This window comes from Parasteatoda tepidariorum, chromosome 4 (assembly GCF_982258835.1).
Source record: "Parasteatoda tepidariorum strain Cologne lab strain chromosome 4, Ptep-v5.0, whole genome shotgun sequence".
NCBI classification, from domain to species: domain Eukaryota; kingdom Metazoa; phylum Arthropoda; class Arachnida; order Araneae; family Theridiidae; genus Parasteatoda; species Parasteatoda tepidariorum.
The window spans coordinates 80,234,578-80,261,802 of record NC_141758.1 but is presented as its reverse complement, the minus strand read 5'-3'; the positions used below and the strand labels follow the sequence as shown (position 1 = coordinate 80,261,802).

Genomic DNA, 27,225 nt, shown 5'->3' with positions numbered 1-27,225 from the left:
CTTCCTCTACTTGAAAATTCACAAAATCTTATTTAAAATTTGCTTTATGAGATACTAGGGAGAGTGGAGTAAGATCGGGTTACCCGATTGTGTAAAAATTAGTATTATTTTACAGCGGAAAAATTCTGAATTGCGCTTTGCTAATCAAGAAGAAGGACGTACCATATTGGCATGTTGTTGTTTATTAATTCACGGCGTCTTGTATTGATAGAGTTTGCTTTACAGTGTCAAGTCTCTAGCTTTATCTTGTTTTTAAGCTATTTTTTTATTGGCCGTTAGAGTTATGGAATAATTTTACTCCAGCTTATTATACGCTTACTAAAGATTCATACCCTAACAAACAATAAGGATTGACTAATGGTCACTTCTGTTACTTAATTCTGATTAAGGTTCATTGGTATGGAATCGAAACTATAGCATGACTCTTTATGTACTGTTTACACTTTTCTGTTTCGTTTCGATAATTTCTACTCTCGGGTAGCAGCGGGAACACATTTCATGTGCTGGACACACGAAAACTACTGTACAGCCGAGGATGAAGATCAAACAAATGTTTAACACATACAAGATACAAGACTAAATAAATATTTTATGGGAAAAGGGATAAAATTTATTGATTGCTCCTTCAAAGCACAAAAAGCTTTATTTTCATACAAAATCATAGTTTTTATATAGATATAAAAAATTCCTAAAATGTTCTTTAAAATAAACTGATTAATAAGTACTATATTTTTCGTAACGAATTTTGAGGCTATATAAATTTGAAAATTTAATCATGCTACCAAAAATATCGAAAAAAATAATTTTCTAAAAAGTGACTTAAACCTTTGTATGTTAAAACTACTTATTTGTATTCACCATAAAATAAATAGATTTATCAAGGTTAATTTTTAAATTTGAAAACGGAAAATTCGTTAATCATTTCATTAATTACGCTTCTTTATATAATCCCTAGAAAGCATGGGCTATATTTGACCCCCCCTCCCAGCAAGGCAATATCAAGGAAATCAAACCGCTTAATAGTCATGAAAAACATGTAAGCTTACCTTATATACATGAAGCATGTTTGAAAGATATAAATTCATTCGATATCTTACAAATTATAAAAGAATTAATAATTGTTTTGGTTAAAATAATTTGGTTTAATAGCAAGCATGAAACAACCTAATGATCCTTAAAAACCTATGTGGTTAAATAGATTATTTTAAATCGGTTAAAAATTGTACTAATGCATACATGATTACCTTTTTTATACGTCGTTAGTAGCAAGTTGATAAAACTATGATGTCTTGAACATATCAAGCATTTTTGTGCTTAGAACAAATGAAAAACGCTCAATAATTGACTATTATTTTCTTGATTTAAAGGGTACGTTTTAAGTGTGAAACCTGCACGGTTTTAAGGGGGAAATTCTGAACCTGGAATTCTGAAATTCTGGATTTATGAACTTCTATATACCTGTTATTTGAATCCCTATGGAAGCACCTCAGAGGAGGTAGTATTTTTACGCACTGGAAAATGAAAAAATGGCCACACTAGAACAGAGCCAAACTTCGCTTTAAAAAAGCAGAAATACTTAGCAGACATATTATAAACAGAACATAAGCATATTATAGATAGATTATATATTTAGGCATGTTATAAACAGTACATATTATAATTTTGATTCTATAATGAGGAACCTTCATCAGAATCAAATCAGACAATCAAAAAGGGAAACGTAAAGATGTGGAATAAAATAATAAAATAATGTAAGGAAGGAGGTTAACCAATAGGGAAAAATGAGAAAATAAAATAAAAGATTAAGAGAAAAAAATTCGGGCATGGTGGGAGATGCGTAAGAACACCCAAATCTTGCAAGACGTAGAAATTAAGTGAGAAGAGGATAGATTTCCTAACACTTGGAATGATAGAAAGGTGATTGACTAAATTATTTGGCTTTTTTTTTAAATATGAAATAATTTCTAAAAGTCACTGCATGGAGCTTTTCTTGATAACTGAATTTTGTGACACTTTCTTTTAAGTAAAAAGGAATTTCAAATGTATCACAGTTCAGCATTACTCCATAGATATTTGTTTAATTTCATAATTTTCCCTTTCCTTCCATGCTATTTTTTCCCGTAAATTAAGGAATTTAAATGTATTAAATTTAGCATTACACAACATATGTGTATATGTTCATACATATACATATATGTTCTGTTTTGAAACTCCCCTTTCCATTCAGTGTAATCTTCTTATAAGTAAATAAATCCACATGTATCATTTTTCAACACTACTCCATTGATTGCTCAATTTCAGAATTTTCCTTTTCATTAGGTGCTATTTGCTTATAAATTAAAAAATTGAAATGTATCAAACTTCAGCATTACTCTATCGATATTTGTTCAATTTCAGAATTTTCCCTTTCATTCGGTGCTTTTTCTTGAAAATTAAGAAATTTATACGGATTAAACTTTATCAATACTCTATAGATATTTGTTCGATTTTAGAATTTTCTTCATTCTATGCTATTTCTTGTAAATTAAGAAATTCAAATGTATCAAACTTCAACATTACACCATAGATATTTGTTCGATTTCAAAATTTTTCCCTTCATTTATTGACATTTTCTTTCAAATTAAAAAATTCAAATGTATCAAACTTCATTATTACACCATAGATATTTGTCCGATTTCGGAATTTCCTTTTTCATTCGGTGCTTTTTTCTTTAAAATTAAGACATTTAAATGAATCGAACTTTAACATTACTCCATAGATATTTGTTCAAATGGGTACTTGAACATCAAGAAAAAGAAGACCCACATACCCACATATGTGAGCCATGACGTCAGCGCAACTAATTTTTATCAACAAAGTGGCGTATTAAAGTTGAGCTAAGTTTCTCTACGTGAGTTGGAATATTATTAAAAATCTAATTAAATACAGATTGCTTCGCACATCGCGAATCAGTTGAAATATAATTCCTTCTCGTCAACTTCTTTTACTTAACTTAGATTTATTAATTGTTTATATATTTTATTGTAACCGTGTTGTATTTTTGTTCTGTGTACCTGGCAACTTCGATGCATAATTAGTTTGTTTATGTTCTACACTGCTTCGCGCCCTTCTTTGTGTTAAATCTCTGTGTAAATATATTGTGAAAGAATTGAAATCTTTGAGAAAGAATGTTTGTGAGAGAATTTAGAATGTGTCACTTAAGAGAATTGATACTTGATAGGCTTGGCATACTCGAAATAGAATGGAAAGAACAGTTGCTAGCATAAACAAATGCCACGTTTCAACAACCAATCAGGAACAAGATAATCACACTACGTCACTAGCAGGTATCCCATTGCTATTTTCTTATAAATTGAAAAATTCAAATGTATTATATTTTAACTCTATAGATATTCTCTCTCTATATATATATTCTCTCTACTCTATAGATATTTGTCCTATTTCAGAATTTTCTTTTCATTTGGTGCTTTTTTCTAATAAATTAAGAAATCCAAATATATCAAATTTTAACATTACTCCATAGATTTGTTCCATATCAGGATTTTCCGTTACATTTGGTGCCATTTCTATCTAAGTAAACCATTTCAGATGTATCAAACTGTGTCGTTACTCCATGGATTTCGTTTTCAAGGGCAATTTAAAACTATCTTTATTTCTTACAAAAATAGATAGCAGCCAAAGTCGATATTAAAACATATCACTTTTGAGAAGGGAACTGTCACAGCATTAGAAAAAGTAATTGTTCGCAACTATGCTATTACGTCAAACGATGACGGTTATATCGATACATCAAATGATTAATGAATGAGTGTCTCTGGAAAGTAAGAGGAGTTAACACGTGATCGATAGAGTCAAAAACGATTTGGCAAACCGCCATCGTTGAGAAATACCGTTGTTTCATGGAACAAAAGGCTGATTTATTTTAAAATTCTTTCATTATAGTTTGCATAATAGACTGTTTTGTCTGAAAGTATCCTGCGTGTCACAATGTTTCATTAAAATGCATTGTAGCTGCAGAAATGAAATGCAATTTTTCAAGTGAAATTTAGCTAATAGTTATTAATTAGAAGCTATTATCGAGTCTACTTTTCATCGCATATTCTGTTCCACCTCCATAAGAAATTTAAAATTTAAAGCATAGAAAAAGTAAGTAAAAGTGAAGTTTATGAAGTTTCGAATGCTGAAAGAAAATTTTTAAAATGTCTGAAAGAAAACAAATTATAAGAAGATAACGAAACGGTGAAGTTATCTTCCAGTAATTTGTTTTCATTTTGATATTTTGAAAATTTCTTTTCAGTATTTGAAATTTCATGAATTGCTCACTTTTTCTTGATGTTAAAATTTAAATTACTTAAGAAGGTGAAACAGAATATGCGATGAAAAATATCTCCCATGGTATAGCGTTCTCTTAAGAAAATGAGAAAAGTTTCTCTCGCTGTGTAGCGTCCTCGAAAGAAAATGAGAAAAGTTTCTCCCGCTGTGTAGCGTCCTCTAAAGAAAATGAGAAAAGTTTCTCCTGCTGTGTAGCGTCCTCGAAAGAAAATGAGAAAAGTTTCTCCTGCTGTGTAGCGTCCTCGAAAGAAAATGAGAAAAGTTTCTCCTGCTGTGTAGCGTCCTCGAAAGAAAATGAGAAAAGTTTCTCCTGCTGTGTAGCGTCCTCGAAAGAAAATGAGAAAAGTTTCTCCTGCTGTGTAGCGTCCTCGAAAGAAAATGAGAAAAGTTTCTCCTGCTGTGTAGCGTCCTCGAAAGAAAATGAGAAAAGTTTCTCCCGCTGTGTAGCGTTCTCTTAAAAAAATGATAAAAGTTTCTCCGCTGTATAGCGTCCTCGAAAGAAAATGAGAAAAGTTTCTCTCGCTGCGTAGTGTTCTCTGAAGAAAATGAGAAAGGTTTCTCCCGCTGTGTAGCTTCCTCTAAAAAAATGAAAAAAGTTTCTCCCACTATACAGCGTCCTCTAAAGAAAATGAGAAAGGTTTCTCCTACTGTACAGCATCTTTTTAAGAAGATAAGATCTTGCTTAGATGGAATTTTCTGCCAGGAGATAAGAATTTTTTCTTTTTATAAAAGACACTATTTCTCATAATTTACTTCCTATTTTGTTTAAAAAAATAAGGATTGATTTTCCTATTCACTGAAGATATTTCTTCTAGTAATCCTTCTTAACCGTAAATATTACCGCTTAATTTGTGAAAATCCAATCATTAGAACAAAAGTTATTTAAGGTGGTATCTTCTTTATTTTACTCACTGAACTTTTTGTAAACTATAAGGAAAATAGCATCTTGTTTTTAAATATTGTAGTAGTAACATTTCTTTGTTTCTTTGGTTATACAAAAAATTAAGCCTAAAAACAATTTTTACTGTTCTATTTTTCCCAGTATAAATTATATAGCAATAAATACTCTCATTCCAATTAAGTTTCTCATTGCATTAGCTAAAAATGTAAAAATTCAATCGATTTTTTGAAAGAGATGGGAGTGTCATACCAATTACATTTTAAAACGCAATACTATTTTTACGATTCAATGTGATTTAAATAAACAAGGTCTATAATTTATTTATTTATTTCCCAAATTCGTTTTTATTGGTTTTATTCAGTCCGAGATATCGTCACAATAAAAATATTTTGCGTGACAAAAATATATTACTGGATCGCTACACGGTAGCTGTAACTATTGAACTGAGAGCAAAACGGAGAATTCTCCCTAGTTATGAGTTGATAACTGTGACCCGTTAGGAAGCCGAATAGTTTCTTCAGTTTATAACTTAAAAGTTAAAGTTGATACAGGAAGAGCGGTGCTAATTAAATAAAATTTTTATCGATTTGTATTGTTTAAATATCAAAAGTAGGGAACGGAAAATATGAATATGATATAATTTGAAAAGAGGGGATAGAGAATTAAGTCTTTTTTTAAAGATGATTAATTTATTTAATTTTAAAACTTTTCGTCAGTATCAACTATTTTTAAGCTATTATTTAAATTTTATGAGGATTCCTAAGCACGATACTGATTGGGTTTATGTTTTTACATTTAAATTTCATTGCTTTTCATAAGCTTATTTCATGACTAATTACTTTTAATCTGACTTTTATTTAAATTGCATTGCGCTGATGAAATTACTACACACAAGATCTTGCTATTGAAACGTTAGCAATTTCTTCAATTGTAAGTCAAGTCTATGGCAAAATCATTAAAGTCATTACAGGATAAGGATTATTTAATTGTTTTTTTTTAATTTTATTTTTATAATCAATGTTAACCTTGTTCTTAGTTTACAAATATCGTGTAGATCATTCCTAAAAGAAAACATTCTAAGCTCTGTTTAGATTTACAATATTTTAAACATAACTTATGCTATCCAACTGCTAATTGAGAATGCATAATTTCATTTTATTTTATAACCGTCGTTGAACAGCCGACTCAATTTTATGGGTTTACGACTACTAACATCCAACTTCGCAACCTTGTAATTTTGAACCCAATCCAGAAGACAAGAGAACTCCTGGATCGAGTATAGGGAGAAATTTGCCTTCGTGGAGAACTTTTTGATGAAGCTAACCAGCATTTGCGTTACATGGAGAGGAAAACCACGAGATCCTCCCACAGTTAGCCTGACGGTCAGGAGACTCTAACCCATGATCCGTCTACCACTGAGGATATTTCCCGTCAAAACTGTGGTCGATGCAAGCCGAATGCGGAATTCGTATCGACTGGGATTCGAACCCGATTCGCCGCATTGGAAGGCGACAGCTCTATCAACTGAGCTATCGCGGCTCAGAGTGCATAATTTGTTCTCAGTTTTGTATCTAATTGTTTTGATATCCGAAGAAGTAATTTGCATGGCAACAAACACTAAAATGACAAAAAATGGGTGCGCACTTAGTAAACTAAAACCGTGAAAGGTTACCTGTAAATAAGATGAAACAAGTATGCACCCAATTTATTGAGTTTGCAAGTGTTTCACAGCTAAAGGACATCCGAAAATTTTAAAAAACTGTATTATTGTATCCGATCCAGCATAAATACTATTGTGAAAAAGTAAGGTTACTTTTGCAATACATAATGCTAATCCAAGTTTTCTATTGTCAATGTCGTGTCATATTAAGAAAACTCAACCTAATGTTATTTTCTCAGATCTCAATGATTTATAACATTTCTTCCCTCTTCAAATAGTTAAAAAAGTAATTAAAATTACAAACAAATACTTGAAATCTGGCAAAATATCGAAACGAATAATTTATGATAGGTTAATTAATAAAAGCTTAACTGTAATTAAATTAAAGAGGGTAAGCTAAAAAAGAAATTTATTCTTAAATATATGTGCATTACTTACAAGAAACTCTGATTTTTCTAATGAAAAGCATATTAAAAATTTCTCATCCTTATATGATACCAGCAGAAAATCTTTATAAGCTAGTTGTAAACTATTTTCGTCAAAGGCACTTAAAACCTTCTTCCATTCAAAAGAAGAAAAGAAAAAAAACTCTCAAAATTTAATCCTACCAAGGAACACTTAAAAGTACTTAGGCTACATTTCTTACTAAACAAGTTTGTAGCTTAGCAACAATGAAAAAAATCTGATATCAACGGAGAAAATCATAATTTTTTCTTATCAAACACTTTTCAATTCGGGGGTTGATAAAATGTATCCTGAACAACACCGAATGTTTTGTACCATTATCCACTTTTCCTTCATTCTCTGAGATCTATGAAATTCTAAGATAATTCATAATAAATCACTGCCGTTTTAAGACATCTTTTTATAAATCTCAGTTCTTTAATATATCGCAAATTTCAATAAATTTACTTAGCAACATTTTTTATTGATCCCATCTCACAATTTTGGTCCATATACTTTTTCAAGTTTCAGCAAATCACACTGCTTCGGAAATATAGTCATTAAAATTTTTATAACTAAATATTTTTACAATACCGAATATTATCTATATATATATTTCTCTTACACGGCGACAAAAAAAAAGCCTCATTACAACTTCCCGAATGGCAACGCTAGAAAATCGACCAATAATTGCCGCTAAAAATGTCACATGCCAAATCAAGCTGAGGTGGCTCAACATATAGCGCTTTTAAAAACGGAAGCTGATATAACCTGACAGAGCATCAGCTGCCGCAATCTCATACTATTAAGCTAGGCAGAAATGAGTAGTCTTTGTCGATAGATCTCTATTTTAGTATTTTATCGAAAGCGCTTTTTTTCACGAATTTATATATTACGAATTTATTTGATGATTTTTGTTGTTTTGAAATTCTTTGTTTTATTATTGTTATTAGTTATTCATTGAAAAATGAATCTCAGTCGTGCTGTTATGCTTCAAGATTTTATACTATAGCACATTTCTAATAGGTTTAACGAATTACATGTCATTTATTTGAATTCAAATTTATTTTAATGACTTAGTATTTACTCAAAAAATGTAATTTTTTTTTAAAAAAATTTGTTATATGGATTTGAATGATTGTTTTGAATTCTTAGAATTTTGTGCATTTGCAATGTACCTAAGTTAGTAGCAAGCGAAGCAAACCATCTAAGATTGCGTAGCAATTTTCGGGGCTTGGCGAGCGTTAGCGTGCAGGGGGCGGAGCCCACTAGTTTAAATTAATACTGTCGCATGAGTTGTATTTAAATTCTTTTTAAATGCTTAAAAAGTAAAGATTTAGCTTACAACTCCTCGTAAGGCAAAGTGTAGGGCACCATTGCATCTGAAATTAAAATTTTAAAAAAATTCAATTCTTTATAACCAAATTTGAAAAAAAAAAACAGTAATATGAGCATATAACAAGTGCTACACTGGGTGAGCAGTGGTGGCTCAGGGCATAGAGCGCTCACCTCCCAATGAGGTGAGCCAGGTTCGATTGCCGTCAAAGACTGGTTTATTCGAATTCCACTCTCGGCTCTCATCGACGTGCTGACGTAGAATATTCTCAGTGGTTGACAGATCATGGGATAGAGTAATCTTGTAGTCAGGCTAACCATGAGAGGTTCTCATGGTCTTCCTCTCTAAATTCTAATGCAAATGCGGGTTAGTTCCATCAAAAAGTCCACAACAAAGGCAAATTTCTCCCAATACTTGATCCAAAAGTTCCCTTGTCGCCTGGATTGGGTTCAAAATTACAAGGCTGTGAGATGAATATTGGTAGCCGTAAACAGAAAATTCGGTCAGCTGCTCAACGACGATTATAAAATAAAATAAAATAAAATGCTATACTGGTTGTATGAAATTTAATTAAACTCTAAATTAATAATGTTTATTTCTAAAAATTTAAACTATAAATATATCCATGAGAAAGTAAAACACTGCCTTTGAATTCGTATTTCAAAGAAAATTCAATGAATTAGAAAGTTCATAAACATTACAAAGTGCACTCAGATAAAAAAGTATGGTCAAACAACCTAGGATTCAGTTAAATTTAACGTGTTTCTGGCTCTATGAGAGCATCAAAAAGTTCGGCAATTTTTACCGAAGTGCTTTGATAATGACTTTGATAAAATTAACATTAAAATATGGTTTAATAATTTGTAATAAAACTTGGTAAATGGGTTAAAATTTAAGTAATTTTACCATGATACCCTAGTGCAATGGCATTAAAACTGCTTATTCGGTTAAATTTACTTTTCAGTTTTGTATTTTTTACTAAATGCGTGGTAATAAGAACTATATTTTTGAAAACCTGAATTTCCGACAAACCGTTAGCATTGAAGGGATAAATTACTTAATGAATGGTTTAAATACCGTATATTTTAGTTTTCATAACTAGAATTGTGTTTTTTTTTCTAACCAGTATTGTGATCCCTATATTTTTACTGTAATTTTACCAGAATTTGTCACCATGTATACTAATCAATTGTTGTTATTTTGCAGTTCATTTTATTGAAGGAGTTCACTGTAAATTGATAACCTACAATCAATAATGTAAATCGATGATGAGCGATCGATAAAGAGTATATTTATATTAAGGAAAAGAAAAACATAATACTATAATGTATATAAAAAAAAATTCAAAAACTGTGTTAACTACGAGATTATTATCTTTTTATCATAAAATGATTATAATTATATGTTAAGTCTGAAAATATTACTAGGTGCTGGGCCAAGATTAAATTCCAAAAGAGACAAAATGGACAGAAAGAAAGTATGAAAAAAATATTCAGTTACATTAAATTATTCACATTATAAAAAATATATAAAATTTAAAACATTATTTTGAAAAACCGAAAATAGATTTGAATAATAACTATAATTGAACTATTTGAATAATACTTTTCTATATTTAATGGTAATTAAGTATTTTAGTATGTAGTTTAACTAATTCATTATAATTTTATAGAATAAAGCACATATGCATGTCAGGAAATAATTCTTTTCCAAATGTACTGGCTAAAAAGAAATCATTTTCTTTCTTCCGTCATTTTTATGTATATCAGAAATAGGTTATTCGATCTAATAACCGACATACACGCACGAAAAATTATATTCCTCAAATGAATATTTAATTTACAATGATGAATCGGAATCGTAGTTAACTGTTTTACAATGTAAAAATTGATTGTATTAATTTTAGATGAGTTTACGTCTGACAAGTATAGTAAATAATTCAGAAAACACTGTATGCGTAAGAATTTAATTACTAGTTTCGTAAGATTTCCTCTTAAACTGTTTTTCTACAAAAATATTTTATTTTATGATCATTGACCAACACTCCGCCAACACCCACGCATGAGATTTAATTCAATGAACGATAGTCTAGTTATACCTAAATGAAAAAAGAAACTTTTGTGTCATGAATTAAGGCTAACATTTGATCAAGAGTGTTTGAGTTAAACTTAACGCGCATATATATGACACAAATTGGAAAACTATAAAAATCTGCCGCTGTTAGTCGGACTATAATGGAAATTTATCTCATGAGCCATCATGTGGTCAATGTGGTTAAAGAAAAATAGGAGAAGTATAGGGTAGATGGCCATAGTTTTTTTCAAGTCGAAATAAAAGTACTGAAAATAGAGATTTAATAAATATTTATACATATTCATAGCCCGTGCTAAATATTTCAAATTATTAGGCAGCAAATTAGACAAATATCAAAAGTATTCGCCAATTTTCGAAAGTCTTCGCCAAATGCAATTCTTAAGAATTTCTTATGATTCATTTTTTCCAATAGATTATAATTTTACGGTAGTTTGCTTCAAGCTTACATTATTTGGACCCGATTCTAATGGGTTATGCAGCGCATCTACCACAAACTACTGTAACTGAAAAAAAAATAATGATTTGAATAGAAAAACTCATTTTGACGTAATTTTGAGGATTGAGTTAAATTTTTATTAAATTAAAAGCTTTCTGATTATTCACTATGAAAAATGGATGTTTAAAATTCACGAAATTTTTTTCATTTTTGACAAAACCGTTTCCTAGTACACGCTCGAAGCAAACATTTCATAGAAGTGACAAAATAACTATCGCCACTTCGTAGACGAGACGAATTTAGTAAGAATTAAGGAAATATTTCGTCATTCCATTTTTTTCTACAAAAGCTAATCCCTCGTATCACCTAATTTATCTCATTTTACTAATAATCACTTCATCGTAGGATGAAGTGATTATTGTGAAACAATGTGGATCCCATATGTGAATCAATATAACCGTAACACGAAAAGAAGGACAGATAGAACAGAGAGATCTACACACATGACCGGGATTCGAACCCGGAATCTTCCTGGTACGAGGTCAACACCGTGTCCACCATATTGCCGGTCGGCTTGCTCTGCCACTTGGATTTTCGATCGTCTGGTCTTCATTCTATAGTTCCATCCTTCTAGTTAATAACTTCCCACAATGCACCGCGTAAAAGTACCGAATTGAGGAAAATGTTTAGTCAGATATTTGAAAGTTTGAAATAGAGAGCTCAAGAAAAATAATTAATTATTATGGAAAAAGCAATTTTTTTTTATTAATGAGAGTTATAAGCAAGCAAACATTACTGACGATCCTGTTTCATTTATATAATTGGCGCTAGCATTAAGCGAATAAGAAAATTCCATGTTTTAAATGTCTCTTCAAAATGATCAAATTCAACTTTTTGAACGTATTTCAAGATCGGGAGCCACGCTGTTGCCCCTTTTACTCACTGTCCAAATTTTGAGACATCGCTCATTTTACCGTTAAACTATTAGAATAAGAATCACCTAAAGTTTAATATATGACAAGGCCAAATGTTACTCCAAAAAAAAAAAAGAATTTCAAAAATTCCTCCAGCAAAATCACACTAACGAAACGAATTCTTGAACTGTTGACTAAAATTGTCCCGAGCACCCACAGCAAACATTACAATATTCTTACACAAACGATTGGGGAGTAATAAGACGCAAACACAGGCAGGCAAACTCTTCATTTTATTATTATAAATTGCTTTTAATTCATGTTTAAAAACAGGAAAAAGTTAGCATCAAAAGTGCAAATACCTACTATTTAATCTTGCTTTTACAGTGACAAGAGCTAAAAATTATTAAGAACACTTCTGCATTTTTATATTAATGCTTTTGTTTTATATAACGGTATCATTTAAACTATCAACAACCATCTTATGCAATAAAGCATTTCAATAAAAATTTACTTTGAATTTACTTTATATAATAAATGATTTAATTTATTGACTGATAAATAACTAATAAATATCTAATATATATAATTCTCTTACGTGGCTCCCAGAATTTGGCCGTATTTCTTTTCCGCCGGTGGCAACGTTTCCTTTGTTTTGTTTACGTTACTATTCCTCTTACACGGCGAATCGACCAATGATTGCCGCTAAAAATGTCACATGCCAAATCTAGCTGAGATGGCTCAACATATAGCGCTTTTAAAAACGGAAACTGACATAACCAGAGAGCATCAGCTGCGGCAATCTCATACTATTAAGCTAGGCAGAAGTGAGTAGTCTTTGTCAATAGATCTCTATTTTAGTATTTTGTCGAAAGCGCCTTTTTTCACGAATTTATATATTACGAACTTATTTGACGATTTTTGATTTATATCACGAATTATACTATAGCACATTTCTAATAGGTTTAATGAATTACATGTCATTTATTTGAATTCAAATTTATTTTAATGACTTAGTATTTACTAAAAAGATGTAATATTTTTTTGAAAAAAAGTTTTTATATGGATTTGAATGATTGTTTTGAATTCTTAGAATTTTTTGCAATGTACCTAAGTTAGTAGCGAGCGAAGCGAGCTTGGTTTGCGAAACAAACCATATAAGATTGCGTAGCAATTTTCGTGGGTTGGCGAGCGCTAGCGAGCTGGGGGCGCTGCCCACTAGTTATTTTATAAATTAATTACGAGTCAACTTACGTTCAGAAAAAAAACTATATCGTAATAGAAATAAAAATATTTTTTATCTGTATATAAAGTTATCTCGAATTTAAATCCAAAATTATGCACATTTCTCTCTATTTCTGTTACACTTAATCACGAAAACATATTTAACATTACACTGAAGTTTTTGAGAGATAATTAAGTTTTGGAACACTAACGACTCAAATGACCTCTTTTAAAAACATTATATTAAATCAATACATGCGTTGGCAAGATATTTTTTTCCCTTAATGCTTTAAAAAATGACCTAATTTGCATCAAAGCGAATGAAAACTGAAATATGTACTAAATCAGAAATAAAAAAAATCAATATTCAAAAGTGGATACGTGAATAACGGAAACATTGTTGAGTAATCACTAGTTTGCTAGCTAATAGTGGTAAAATTTTATCGAAAATTTAAATAAAAATTACAATTATTCACTATAATTTTGGATAACCAGCTGATTTTTACTTTCGTTGAAAATATTTTGAGAACTACTGAAAAAATACTTATGAACTAGTAGTTTTTTTTTGTTGGTTTGTGTGCAAAACATTTCGTTAAAATCTATGATGCAGATATAGTTCGACTACAAAAGCACACTTTCTAGTATCTACATTTGCACCGAAAATAAATTAAGGAAATGTGAAAAATAACCAACAAAAAGTCAAATAATAAAAAAATTAATTATAATTGATATGTCCGAACGAAAAAAATAAGGATTTTATCACTTTTTGTACGAAAATTATTTACATCATGCATCTGTCATTGACTATGATTCCTTTCAATTAGCCTCCAAATTTTAGCAATCTTCGGTCTAATTGGAAAAGTCCCCCACATTTTTTAATCACCCTGACACTTTTCTGGCTTATTGTTGTGAACCCACACAGTACCACAAAAATAGTCTAATAGTCACAAGTAGGCTAATTTAGTAAATATTATGTACATATGTTTTACTATTTCCATACTTTGTGGAAACCCTGCAAATTTGTCTTACGCGGTAACAAAATAAAGCTTTGAGATGTAGAGAAATCATACTCAAATCAGACAAAATAAAATTTAAAAAATTTTATTTTTTGCTTTGAGGCAAACAAAGACACAAATTGTTTGCGAGAAAAATAAAACACTAATGAATAAACCTATTTCATTCTCCACATAGGATATAAATTTTTAAATAATATAAGAAATAAGCTAGTTTAAGCATAAATAGTAATCCCTAACAAGAATTCTCTAATCGTTTTTATTTTACAATAATTTATTTATTTCAAAAATTTAGTTTATATCATTCTTTACTAAAACTTTACGTCTCTTAATCAATATTTATTTTGTTAAGATTACACGAAGAATAAAACGTTAGGAACAAGATCTGAGTAATATTAAATTGAATTTAACCAATGAATTGAATTTAATATTAAATGCAACCAATGAATGATTTGAATTTTTTTATAACTCAATATTAATGCAATTGTAAGATAAAATGTTTAGATTTAAAAAAAAAATATATTTTTGAGTAGTTTATATAGAAATTAAAAGACAAAAATTTATTCCATTCACCATTGAAACATTTTTAAAGCATAATTAAATGATTAAAACATGAAGCTGCCTTTACAAAAACATCACAGTTGATAATTTATTTTTGTTTGCGTTGTGGCATCGGAAATATCAAATACTTGTTAAAAACATCAAATTTTCTTTTCAAAATTCTCTTTGTGGATCAAAATCAATAAAAATTTTCGAGTAAAAACTTCGAATGTTATTATTTTATAACGATAAAATAATAACGTTAATAACATAATAACAGTTGATAATTTATTTTTGTTTGCATTGTGGCATCAAAAACATCAAATACTTGTTAAAAACATCAAATTTTCTTTTCAAAATTCGCTTTGTAGATTAAAATCAATAAAATATTTAGAGTAAAAACTTCTCATGTTATTATTTTATAACTATAATAAAGGGAAATATTTAAAAGGAATAAAAATATTTTTGTAGAGACATTATAAAAACGTCAGATTTGAAAATTCCTTTGTAAATATTTAAGTTATAAAATATTCAGAATAAAAACTTCTGAAACTGTAGTGTAATAGAATATTTTCGAAAAATAAAATCTTCCTTTGCGTTATGAAGTTTTAAAACTTCAAGTGTTTGTAATTTGAAAGCTCTCTTTTACGATTAAATTAATCAATATACATTAAGAAATGTTTTCATTTTGTGACATTTAGAACTCTACTTTTATAAAATACGTTTGAAAAATAAAATTTTCTTTTATGTTATGAGAGTATAAAAACGTCAGATGTTTGTAATTAAGAAAATCATTTTAAAACATTAAAGTCAAAATATTCAAAATGAAAAGTTTTAATTTCATTATATTTAAAACTGTAAAGTAATATAATAATTTTGAAGCATAAAATTTTGAAACAGGACAAAAACTTAAATACTAAGGCACTTCAGATTATTTTGCTGTACCGTAATATAATTTTTTACCGTAAAATATTATACCAAATTTTTACAGTAATTATTATTGTAAAACTGATGGTATATCAAATTGGTCCCTAACACATTCTGGTAAAAATGGATTTTACGGTCAAAAATACCGATACCCACAATGCCGATACGTTTTCAGTAATTTGATCCGGATTTTTTTTACAGTGTTCTGCAGGATTAAACTCATATGATTCCATGACATATTTAACAAAAATGAATTTGAACTAGCCTTAAAAAGAAAACTTCATCCCAATCAACATAATACTTTATTATTTGAAATAAAAAAGAAAATTTCATGCCGTCTTCTAATTTCATTGTCACTTCTATTGGCTAACTTCCATACAGCCTTAACTATAATCAAATTAGTACTAATGCCATACAAATGTATTGGAGCCTGAAATACTATTAAGGATATGTATGAAGTAAAAAGATGCGTGTGATAGTTAGATAAGTACCAATGATTAATATTATTACCATCACAATCTATAGCATTTTAACAGATGAAGTAATGCAGTCATTTTTTTTTAACTTCATGTGCTTGTAACTGTATATACTAACTGTTTGTTCTGGGATTTTTTAATAATTAAAATATAAGTGTTCCTTCTGGTAATTTAGCTTTACATTTTTTTTACACTTTTTTTAATAATTTATTACTTGGTTTATGCAATAATATGATTAATTTTCAGCAACAGTATCAATGTTATGTTGTAAGAAGCATGGATATATAACAATGTTTTTTAATGCTAGATAATTTTAACCAATAATACAAATATATATATCTTACTAATAGAAGGTTTCAAGTCTACTCAAATTTAGTTTAAAAGTAATTTATCAGAAGTGGAAAAAATATAACTATAGTTTTGCTTTTAAATTCTACAAAACAAAAGACTACAATATTTCGAATCGATTTGAACTTGAAACGGGTATCATTTCATCTAAATTTCTAAGATAAAAGTTTGAAAAGAGAAAACAAACGATAAATAAATAAATAATATTTTAAGCAGTTAATTAGTAAAGTTCTTTGAAAAATAACGCTAGTTTGGAAAAAATTTATGAAAGCTGTGTGTCTTTTTTTACCAAAAACTGTTTTATAATAATATTTCCGAAATTGTATTAAAAGATTATCAACGTATTATTTCAATTTTAACCAGAAATAAGCTGGATTCAAGATGGCAATCAAGAATTATATTTTTAATTCATATTGCTTACAAGAAAATGCAGTTCCCTTAATAAAATTATCATTTTCTATCACACAAATATTTAACAGGCAATATATATACAACAATATGTATACCGCAATACAACTATATATATACTGCAATTTGTATACAATAAACTGAATTTAATTTGCCCACATACATTTATTTTCAAATATTTCTATCTATTTTGAATAATGGTGATAAAGAAATTATATAAAAAGTACCTACAATAACTGATCTAAGACACTGCAATGGTTTGTCAGCTAATGATGAACTCTATTATTCCTTCAATTTATTCTGATTTACTTAAAACTTTAGTTGCATTTATAATAAAAAATTTTTTGGTTAAGTGTAAAATATTTTTAATAAAGTGGCAATAAATTTAGGGAAAAATCTTTTAAGAATCACAACTTATCATGTAATTAACATAAGGCAATGATTAACTACATTAATTGTTTTAAATTTTAATCAATTGTGAGTCAATCGTAAAATTGTATCTTATTACTAACTTTGAATGAATGTCCTATATATAGAATATGCTGCTTTCAGTGTTAGATATCGTAACTTGGCTTGTCCAAGTGTCATTAGAAGCAGAAACACAAACATATTTAAGAATACAATTACAAAAATACAGGAATCATTCCCATATTAACACAATTGAAATATTCTCTGTTTATGTCAACAAAAGATAAATTATTTAATATCAATTACATTACGAATTTTCTCTTTCTTTTTATTTAATTTCTTAGTTAAGAAATAATACACCCTTGTGCAAATTAATTGAAACAAACTTTTTTTCGTGTTTTTTAAAGAAGATGTTTTGGTGTTGTTTCGGTTACAATGGGGTTAGACCTTTGCAGCCTATTGACGGTATGATGCTTTCTGAGTAGTACTTTACTATTCTGGGTAAAAAAGTTGTTCCAGAGTTGAAGAAACGATACCCTGATGGAACAGGGATTTTTCAACAGGATTTATCTCCTTGCCATATGTCCAAAATTGTCAAGAAATTCATGTCTGAGAATCAAATTGAGACATTGGAATGGCCAGGGAACTCTCCGGATATCAACCCAATTGAGAATCTCTGGGCCATATGCAAGAATCGCCTGTTAAATATGGACTGTACAACTATGAAGAAGCTAATCACGGCGTTAATTCATGTGTGGTACAAGGACACAAATATTATAAATGACTGTAAAAAATTAGTGGAATCCATGCCGAATCGTGTCCAAATGTTAATAAAGTGTCGTGGAGATCATATTACGTACTAAAAATTTTTGAGTTTGCATAAATTGTACTAAAGATTTTTGAGTTTGCATCTCTTAGTTTTCTGAATTTATTGAGCTTGTTTCAATTAATTTGCACAAGGGTGTATATATTTAAGAAAAGAAACATTTTAAATATAAAGCTAAAATTGTTTACGCGTTAGGGATAACTAATTAGTTTCAAAGCAAGGCAAATCAAAAACTGAAAAATCACTATTAAGAAAAGCTGCACTAGGAATTATTATTAAAGAAAAGACGCATTAATTAAGAAAAGACGCATTAGGAATAACTAATTAATTTCAATGCAAGGCAAATCAAAAACTGAAAAATCTGTATTAAGAAAAGCGGATTTTAAGCAAAAAGAAAAAATCTAATTTTATTGTCTGATGAAACTTCTAACAATCACATTTAAAGTTTGTTTTCTCCGTCAATCAAACAGGTTTTGATGTTTTTATTATTTTCTTCTTCAATAGAAATTTGCATGACTTTGATAACATTTTTGTGTCTCTTTGCTTAAATATTATTTCATTATGCTTCTTCTACATTTTTGACAAGGGTTCTAAAAATACTCGTTAAAAGCAGGTGTTACAGAACATCCTATATATTATTCATTAATACTGTTGTTTGTATGTAATCCAAGAGACTAATGTCATTAAGAATGAAAATTAAGAATATAATTTTGGGTCCCTATGTGTAAAAAAAAAAATTAATCAAATTTATATCTTTTTTAACAATATAACGGAAACAACGGATATTATAATAACGCACTTGCTCTTAATATATACTTAATCGATTTTAAAACATTCTTAATCGATTTTAAAAAAAACCCAATAAATACATCTTCTAATTAAACATTATTTATGCTAAAAAACTTTTTCATATACACGTGAAGAAATAAGTAACATTTCGCGTGACTTCAGTCCCTTTCTTATCGTCTTCAAAAACACTAAAATACCTTTAGCTACGATTAAAGTATAAAAATGGCTAATACATATTGGTATTGAAATCAGCTTCGATTAAGGCGTGTGTAATGACACAGTTAAGGTCATTAAAGAAGATTTTACTAGAAAAACCATTGGACCAGGTAGTTTACTCATGCTCGCAGTAATGTACCTAAAATATTGATTTATCTTTGTACTATTAAGTAAAAATATATATATATTTCAGTACCAATGCACTCTAGATTAGTATTTTGCGTTTACTTGATCATCTATTTCCATTGTCAAAAACTTGCATGAGTTATTTTTTTTCATTATTTTTATATTAAGATTATTATTAAAATCCATATAATTTAGGAATAATTATTGTTTACTTCGAAGAATCGATATTTTTTTGTTATATATTTACAAGTCCTTGTTTAAATTAGTTTTTATCAAGAATTATAAATTATCATTCATAATACAGTATAATATTGTTTGATAAATATAAAAAAAAATTAGGTACTCTTTTTCAAACTTGTTTTGCAACATAATTATTAAAAAACAAAATTAACTTTCTCAAAGTAATTGTCTTAAAAATCATTTATATAATTCATTTTATTTCGCAAATAATTCTTGGAAAAGCATTTATTTAAGAATCAAATCGTATTTTGTTCAAAATAAATTGATTCCTTATTTATCAAGAAATGTATTGTTCATTTCAAATAATTATTGTTTACTCCAAAATATCGATGTTTTTTTATGTTATTTATTTACTAGGTTTTGTTTAAAATAGTTTTTTTTTATTAAGAATTATGAATTATCCTACATAATGCAGTATATTGCTGATGTTGTATCATAAATATAAAAATTACGTTCTCTCTTTTAAAATGGTTTATAATATAATTATTAAAAAACAACATTAATTTTTTCTAAGTATAATTATTTTAAAAATAAACTACATTAAAATAAACTTAAAAATAAACTATAATTTATTTTATAGCAAAAATAATTCTTGGAAAGACATATATTTAAGGATTAAATAGTATTTTGTTCAAAGCAAATTCATTCCTTATTTATCAAATAATTATTGTTTATTTTGAATAATTTTAGTTTATTTCTGAGAATTGTTGCTTTTTTGTAAAAACTGTAGATTATGAAAAAAAAATCTTTTGTTAAGGTTTGCAGAATAATTACACTCTATGATAGGCTAAAGCAATCTTAAAATGTATAAATTGAAATTCGCAGAATTAAAACTAAAGGAGTTAAACACTCCGCAAAAAGAGTTAAACACCCCGCGATAAATTTCGCGATTTTACTTTACAATTCGTGAAGCAAAATTTGTAGTCATTGTGCATGCTCACTTGATGTACACTTGCACAATTACAACATAAATACTACATAAGAACTTTTTTCAATTATTTAATTAAATAGTTTAATCAAGGAAGAAAACAAATGACTGCCAATTTAGAAAAAAAAAACGTTTGAAAACGTTTTTTTTTATCAAATGCATTATATTTTTTGGGAATGAAGAAAACTTTTTTTAAGTTTTTATTTTAGAATTATTTTTTGTAAAACAAAATTTTTTTTTATTATTAAAATCAGTTATTTATTACATGTTTCAAATGTCTTCGATACTCTGCGTGATAGTATCAAGTGCTGTTTTGACAATAATAATCCGTAATCGTGCAATTTCATTTTAGCGTTCCAAATCCTTTATTCATCTTTTTTTTTGTTTCCATGTTTTCCTTTCAGAATCGGTCACTGAGATGGGTTGGTACCACTTTCCATATATTTTACTTTATTCAGAAAATTTAAAGTTACAATTGCATAATTATATTAATAGTATTTAAATTAAATTGCGTGATCCTTTATTCGCCTAAATCCTTTTTTGGTTTTGGTTTTAATGTTTTCCTTTCAGAAAACAACCGGCCACTAAGATGTGTAAGTACCAGTTTCTACATATTTCATTTTATTCAGAAAATTTAAAGTTACAATTGCATAGTTACATTAATAGTATTAAAATTAAATTGTGTAATTCTTTATTCATCTAAATCCTTTATTCGTCTTTTTTTGTGTTAATATTTTCCATTCCAAAAGCAATAGGCCACTCAGAAATGTTGGTGCCACTTCCTATATATTTTATTTTATTCAGAAAATTTAAAGTTATAATTGCATTATTGTATTAATAATATTTAAACTAAATTGCGTAATCATGAAATATTGTTATGATTGCACAGATTATAATTAGATAGTGCGTGCATTTTTGTCTTTGTCGATGTGTGACCATATTAAGTGATGCTTTGGTAATAATAATAATAATAATCTAGAATCCTAGAATTTGAGTTTAACATACTTGAACACTTACAATTTTTTTCAATGCGTTAAGAAAGCAATCGGTCACTTAGAACTGTTAGAACCACTTTCATTTAAATTAAACTATGTGTCGTTATGCGTTAAATTATGTATTTGAATTAATTGTTTAAACTGTGCTACCGTAAAGTGCTCGACTTCGCGCGCAGGTCGTCGGGCTACTGAAGCGGGGGTGCCATCCCCTCTGCAGAGGATCAAAATTGTGATGGCATGTCTTCGGATCATCCTCAGGGATGTTTCCCAGACCGTCGCCAATAGCCCATTGTGCAGCTCTAGTGCGACGTAAATTAACAACAACAACAACAACAACAAATTAATTGTGTAAATATATCAAGTATTGTTTTTGTAACATTGCATGCCATTGTTACTCGCATGATTAGATAAGAAACAGTTTAGTAGAGTTTATTAATGATCTACAATCATACAATTTTAACTTTTCAATTTTTATTTACATATGATATTTTGCTTTTAAAAAGCTTATTAATGACTCAAAACAGTCGGAACAACCTTTTATGAATGCTTTTTTCTTCGGAAACTTATGTTACGATTTCGTAATCAGATTAATGGTTTTTAAATTAGATTGCACAAATAATGAATGGTTATAACATTAAATAATGAAAATTTTAACGTTAATAATACACTTTTGTTATTTCAGTTGTTTGTAAAATCATTCTTATGAATATTTTATGATACATATTTGCCTTAATAACAAATATAAATGATCGCAAAAGTGATTAGGTGGGAAGGTACTTTATTTACGTCACACTGGAGCCTGCATAATGGGCTATTGGAGCGGGTCTGGGAAACATCCCTAAGGACGATTGCAATTTTTTGATCCTTTGCTTGACACTTGCCATTTTCTGCCATTTTTTGACTCTTGCCATTGCAAAATTTTTGATCCTCTGCAGAAGGGATAGAAGGGATTTGGATAAACTTTAAACTCTATGAATATTTAATATGATACGAATGAACTCAATGAAATCAAAATTTTCTTTTTTTTTTCGTAAAAATCCCTATCTTTGCAATACAGAAGTAGTAGAAAACAATTTAAAAACTTATAAAAAGAGCAAACAAATCATTGTTTCGCATATTATAAATTGTAATGCTAGAAACTATCACTACTGTGAAATTTCAACTACTTGTAAAATATGAGATTTAAGTAGATTTTTTTATAAGAAACTAGCATATAATATGAAATAAATTAAACTTGTACGGAAAAATATGGCATATTCATGTAGAGCATAAAGGAACAAAATTCTAATTTATAATTATTTTTTTCTTTCATTTTTATTATTAGAAACGGAATTTGCAGAGAATCTTAAATTTTTTGAGGAAATGTTATGCATAAGAATAATAAAGTACTACTTTGACCTGGTAGACTTAACTGATATTTAGTGAACTGATACTCTGTAAAAAAAATTTTTATCAAATTATGGCAAAAAGTACCGCAGTCAGGGTGTCGGTACTTTTTATCATAAAATCCATCTTTACCGAAACATGTTACGGATTAATAAATCTGATATGCCGTAATTTTTGCATTAAGAATTACATTAAAGTCACTGAATCACTCTAATTATATAAATATAACTGCAAAACTTAGAGTAAAAATGAATTTTACGGTAAAATAGAGGTTACGGAAGATGTGCATGTACACAAATTTTTACAGTGTACCGCTTTGAAATGATATACATATATGAATGAGCAATTTAAAACTTATAAACATCATCTTTTACTATCCCCATTAATTTAAGGGCTACTTTTCTTTGAATCTCGGTTTGGTTCATGAACAAATTGAAATAAACTAATGGTTTTAGTACATCTCCGTTGCAATATTTGAACTTTTCACTTTCTGTTTCTCCTCCGGATTTTATTCATAAAAATTGTATAAGGTTACTAAATTACGATTAAGGTAGAATGCTACACTGCTTCAAAAATATTTAGAGTATTATAATGAACAAAAATGCACACATTTCTTTGAAAATTATTCAGAATGTTTAGAAATAAATTGAAATTATTAACACTTGAAAAGACTGAACATTGCTGTATACTTGGAAAGTCTGAAGAGGCCAGTCTGGCTCTTTTGCGATTGTTTAAGTGTAGATTACATAGACAGCTAAAATCTTAAAATATAATGATAAGTAATTTAATAGGAAATATATTAAAGACTCGGTCATCAAAATTCTATGGAATTTTATTCAATTTGATTAACGAAAACATTTGATTAAATGAAACGCTAACTTTTCGAATATACTTATGTAGTTTCTTAGCTTATTAAGTTTCCTTATCTCTATATATATAAATATTGAAGATATATTGAAATTTTTTAATGAAACTAGGATACTTTATACTTACCCAAACCTACCTGAGATTATGAGGTACCTACCAAAATATAGATCTAAAATTATATACATCCTTTAATTATAGATATAATGTTATGTACATACGTTTCTATAAGGCTAACGCATAAATGATTTATTAGGCATATAAATTGAATCAAATTCCGACAAGTCAAGAACACTCAATGCTTTGAGTAATTTTTTTCGAATAACGAAGCAATAAAAGCGAGAGATTCCAAACTGACTCCATCCGTCTTTCCAGAAGGGAGATATTTGAAAACGGTAAAAACGGTAAAAAGTTTGAGCTGATGTGCTTCAAAATTTAACATAGCATCGATGTAAGTTGCGTTTATAGCATTAAATATGTTTTTGAAACATTTTCGCATTATATTATACAGTAAAATGTTCTAAAAGTCAAGATTTAATATTTAATTGATGAAAAACTACGGATGCAATAAAGAAGTCCTATGTATTACAGAAATTACATTGGTTGTATATGGTTTGAAATTTTATGACTTATTAATAATAAGTGAATCGTATTAAACTATTACTGATTTTGCGAGCATAAAAATACTATTTTGATAAAACACCATTTGAAATAAGCGAAATATAATTTCGCTCAATAGCTGACAAATACAAAACGTTCTGCATCTTCCTTATTTATAGGTATTTTTTTTAAGACTTTCAGGGCAGAGTTTTCACATTTACCTTTTGCACAGTGTCCCAAAACAGTCATAATGTCTTTTGAATAGTTCCTGAGAAAATAGTCGCATTTTTGGAATTTGATTTCTCAGGAACTATTCGATCGATTTTGTCTTCTGTCATGTAAAATTACATTCTTTAAAATGATCCTTAAAATTCAAAATTTTTTAACAATTATAAGATAAACTAATAAAAAATGTGTACTAAAAGTTATTTTTCGCATGGAATTATCTTTAAATAAACGAATTTTATATTTGTGTGCAAAAATTTTTCAATGCGCTCAAAAAGTTCTCGATATATTATGAACTAAGCAAAAAATAAAAAATTTAACATTAAGGGGTCCAAATTTTGGACCGCTTTCCTGGCCAAACTATTGGGGTCATATTTCTCAATATTTCCTAATATATAGCTATAGTGCGTCTACCTTCTATATTTCGGATATTAGAAATCCGAATCCGTTGGAAAAAAAAGCTAGGCTTATTTAGAGAAAGTATGTTTTTGTGTCTGATTTCGTAACTTAAAATATTTTCTGCATTAATTAGTTGGCATATTTGAGTTAGGTTCCTCATACCATTAGGATAGAACCCTAGAACGTGGAAATTCCATCATTAGATTAAAACTTAGTCAGGATGATCTTTTCTTAAGTGCACTCTATTGTTTTAAAACTTTTATCGTTGTTCCCTTTAAAAATTAGTAACAATGAATTTTGCATACTTGGTAATAGTATCAAACGATTTTCTGAGGTAGACTTTCTGAAGTTGTTATTTCTTAGAAAATGTTAAATCAATTTTTTTAAGTTACAAATCAGAACCCAAATGTGCCAAAAATTATACTTTGTTACAGAAAAAAAAATTTGAGTCGTAATTTTTAAATTTAATGTGGTAGGTACTAATTAATTAGCAGATCTAAATTGCGTAATTAAAAGCACGAGTTAATTAAGGTACGTTCAGTAAACAATTGTCCGCGGTCGACTAGATCCGGAATCTCTTAGCCTTTTGAAAAAATTGAATGAAACTTAAAAACCTACTGTTTAAAAGTTTCGATAAGAAAAACTAAGCATATATTTAAAAAATTTTCTTTAAAAATAGATTTTTAAAAAATAGATTGAATTTTAAAATAGACTGTCGTTTTTTTAAATAGATTGTTGTATTTCTTTAAAGTTCATGTGGTTATTACTAATTTATTTGCAAATCTAAATTACGGAATTCAGGTCGCGAGTTAATTAAAGTTAGATCAGTGGAGACTAGTCCTCTGGTGAATGGATTCGGATCCTCTCTGCTTTTTACAAACAAAAAATTAAATTTAAAAAAAAAAAAGAACTCCTGTCTCTAAAAGTTTTGATAAGAGAAACTTCGAGTCTAGAGACGAAGTGGCTCAGGGAAGAGAGCGTTCGCTTTCCAATGAGGTAAACCGGGTTTAAATTGTGCACCCGGCTCGCACCGACCGCATTACTGACGTAAAATATCCTCAGTGGTTAACGGATCATGGGTTAGAATCTATGATAGAATCTATCCGTGGAGGAGTTTTTGTCGCAAATACGGGTTTGCGACAAAAACTCATCCACGGTGGCTAATTTCACCCAGCACTTGATCCAGGAGGTCCCTTGTCTTCTGGATTGAGTTCAAAATTAATAGACAGCGGAGTTAAACATTAGTAGTTGTAAATTCAAATTAGCTGTTCAACGACGGTTGCAAAATAAAAATATAAAAACTCCGAGTCTGTTTTTTTAAATAGTGCATCTTATTTGTTTTGTTAATTTTGTTTTTATCCAACAATAAATCAAATAACGACTGAGTAATCTTTCGAAATTTAAAAAAAAAAGAATTTTTTATTTATTTATTTTATCAAATCATTCGTTTTGCTTACTTGTTTCTTTAATTTTAATTTCACATAACAATAAATTAAATAAAGAAGGGACAATGTTATTAATCACTTTTCCACACTATAACGCAATCCACACAATAACATATAATACCTGCAATTAAAATGCAAAAAAAATGCACACTTACTGTCTTATCCTGGATTTATTTTAGCCCAATTCGGGATAGTGTCCATCGCTTTGCGTATCATATTCTCAAATATGATACAGCTCCTGATACAAAAGGCAAAAACACATCCACACTGCTTTATTAACAACTATATCCATGATACCAATTGGATGAAGCAAACGAAATTTCAGAAATACGAGTCACTTTATTGCGAAATTCCCACGGACAATAGTACGCTTCAACTAAAAAACTCTACAGGTTTTCGCCACGCGGAGTAGCCTGACGTGCGTCCTCCGGTCTTCAATTACAGGTTTTTTTTTCTTTCTCATTTAACCTGTCGTTGCTCTGTTTGAGAATTGTTGTGTATGTTTCAACCATCACCATGACTACTGCACTTGCGTACTAACTTAGAGAATCAATAGGGATGAATATGTCACCATAAGTTTTTTTGGCATCAATAATAATGCATGCTGTCTAAAAATCAAATAATGAAAAAAAAATACGTGCATATTTGGGTGTAAAAAGCAAATCCTTAAATAAAATGGAGGCCAACTATAAAATGTTCTTTCGATTGTTGATTTGTTCTTGTTA

General features: G+C 28.8%; 1 protein-coding gene across 1 annotated transcript in view; it reads right to left on the bottom strand.

The window, feature by feature from the left end:
• Nucleotides 1-26,947, bottom strand: part of LOC107453715 (kyphoscoliosis peptidase) — an 80,305-nt gene extending 53,358 nt beyond the window's left edge. Inside the window, exon 1 of the mRNA XM_043041874.3 lies at nucleotides 26,656-26,947. The gene's annotated coding sequence lies outside the window, so the exon portion shown is untranslated. The remainder of the gene's footprint in view (nucleotides 1-26,655) is intronic.
• Nucleotides 26,948-27,225: the final 278 nt, after the last annotated feature.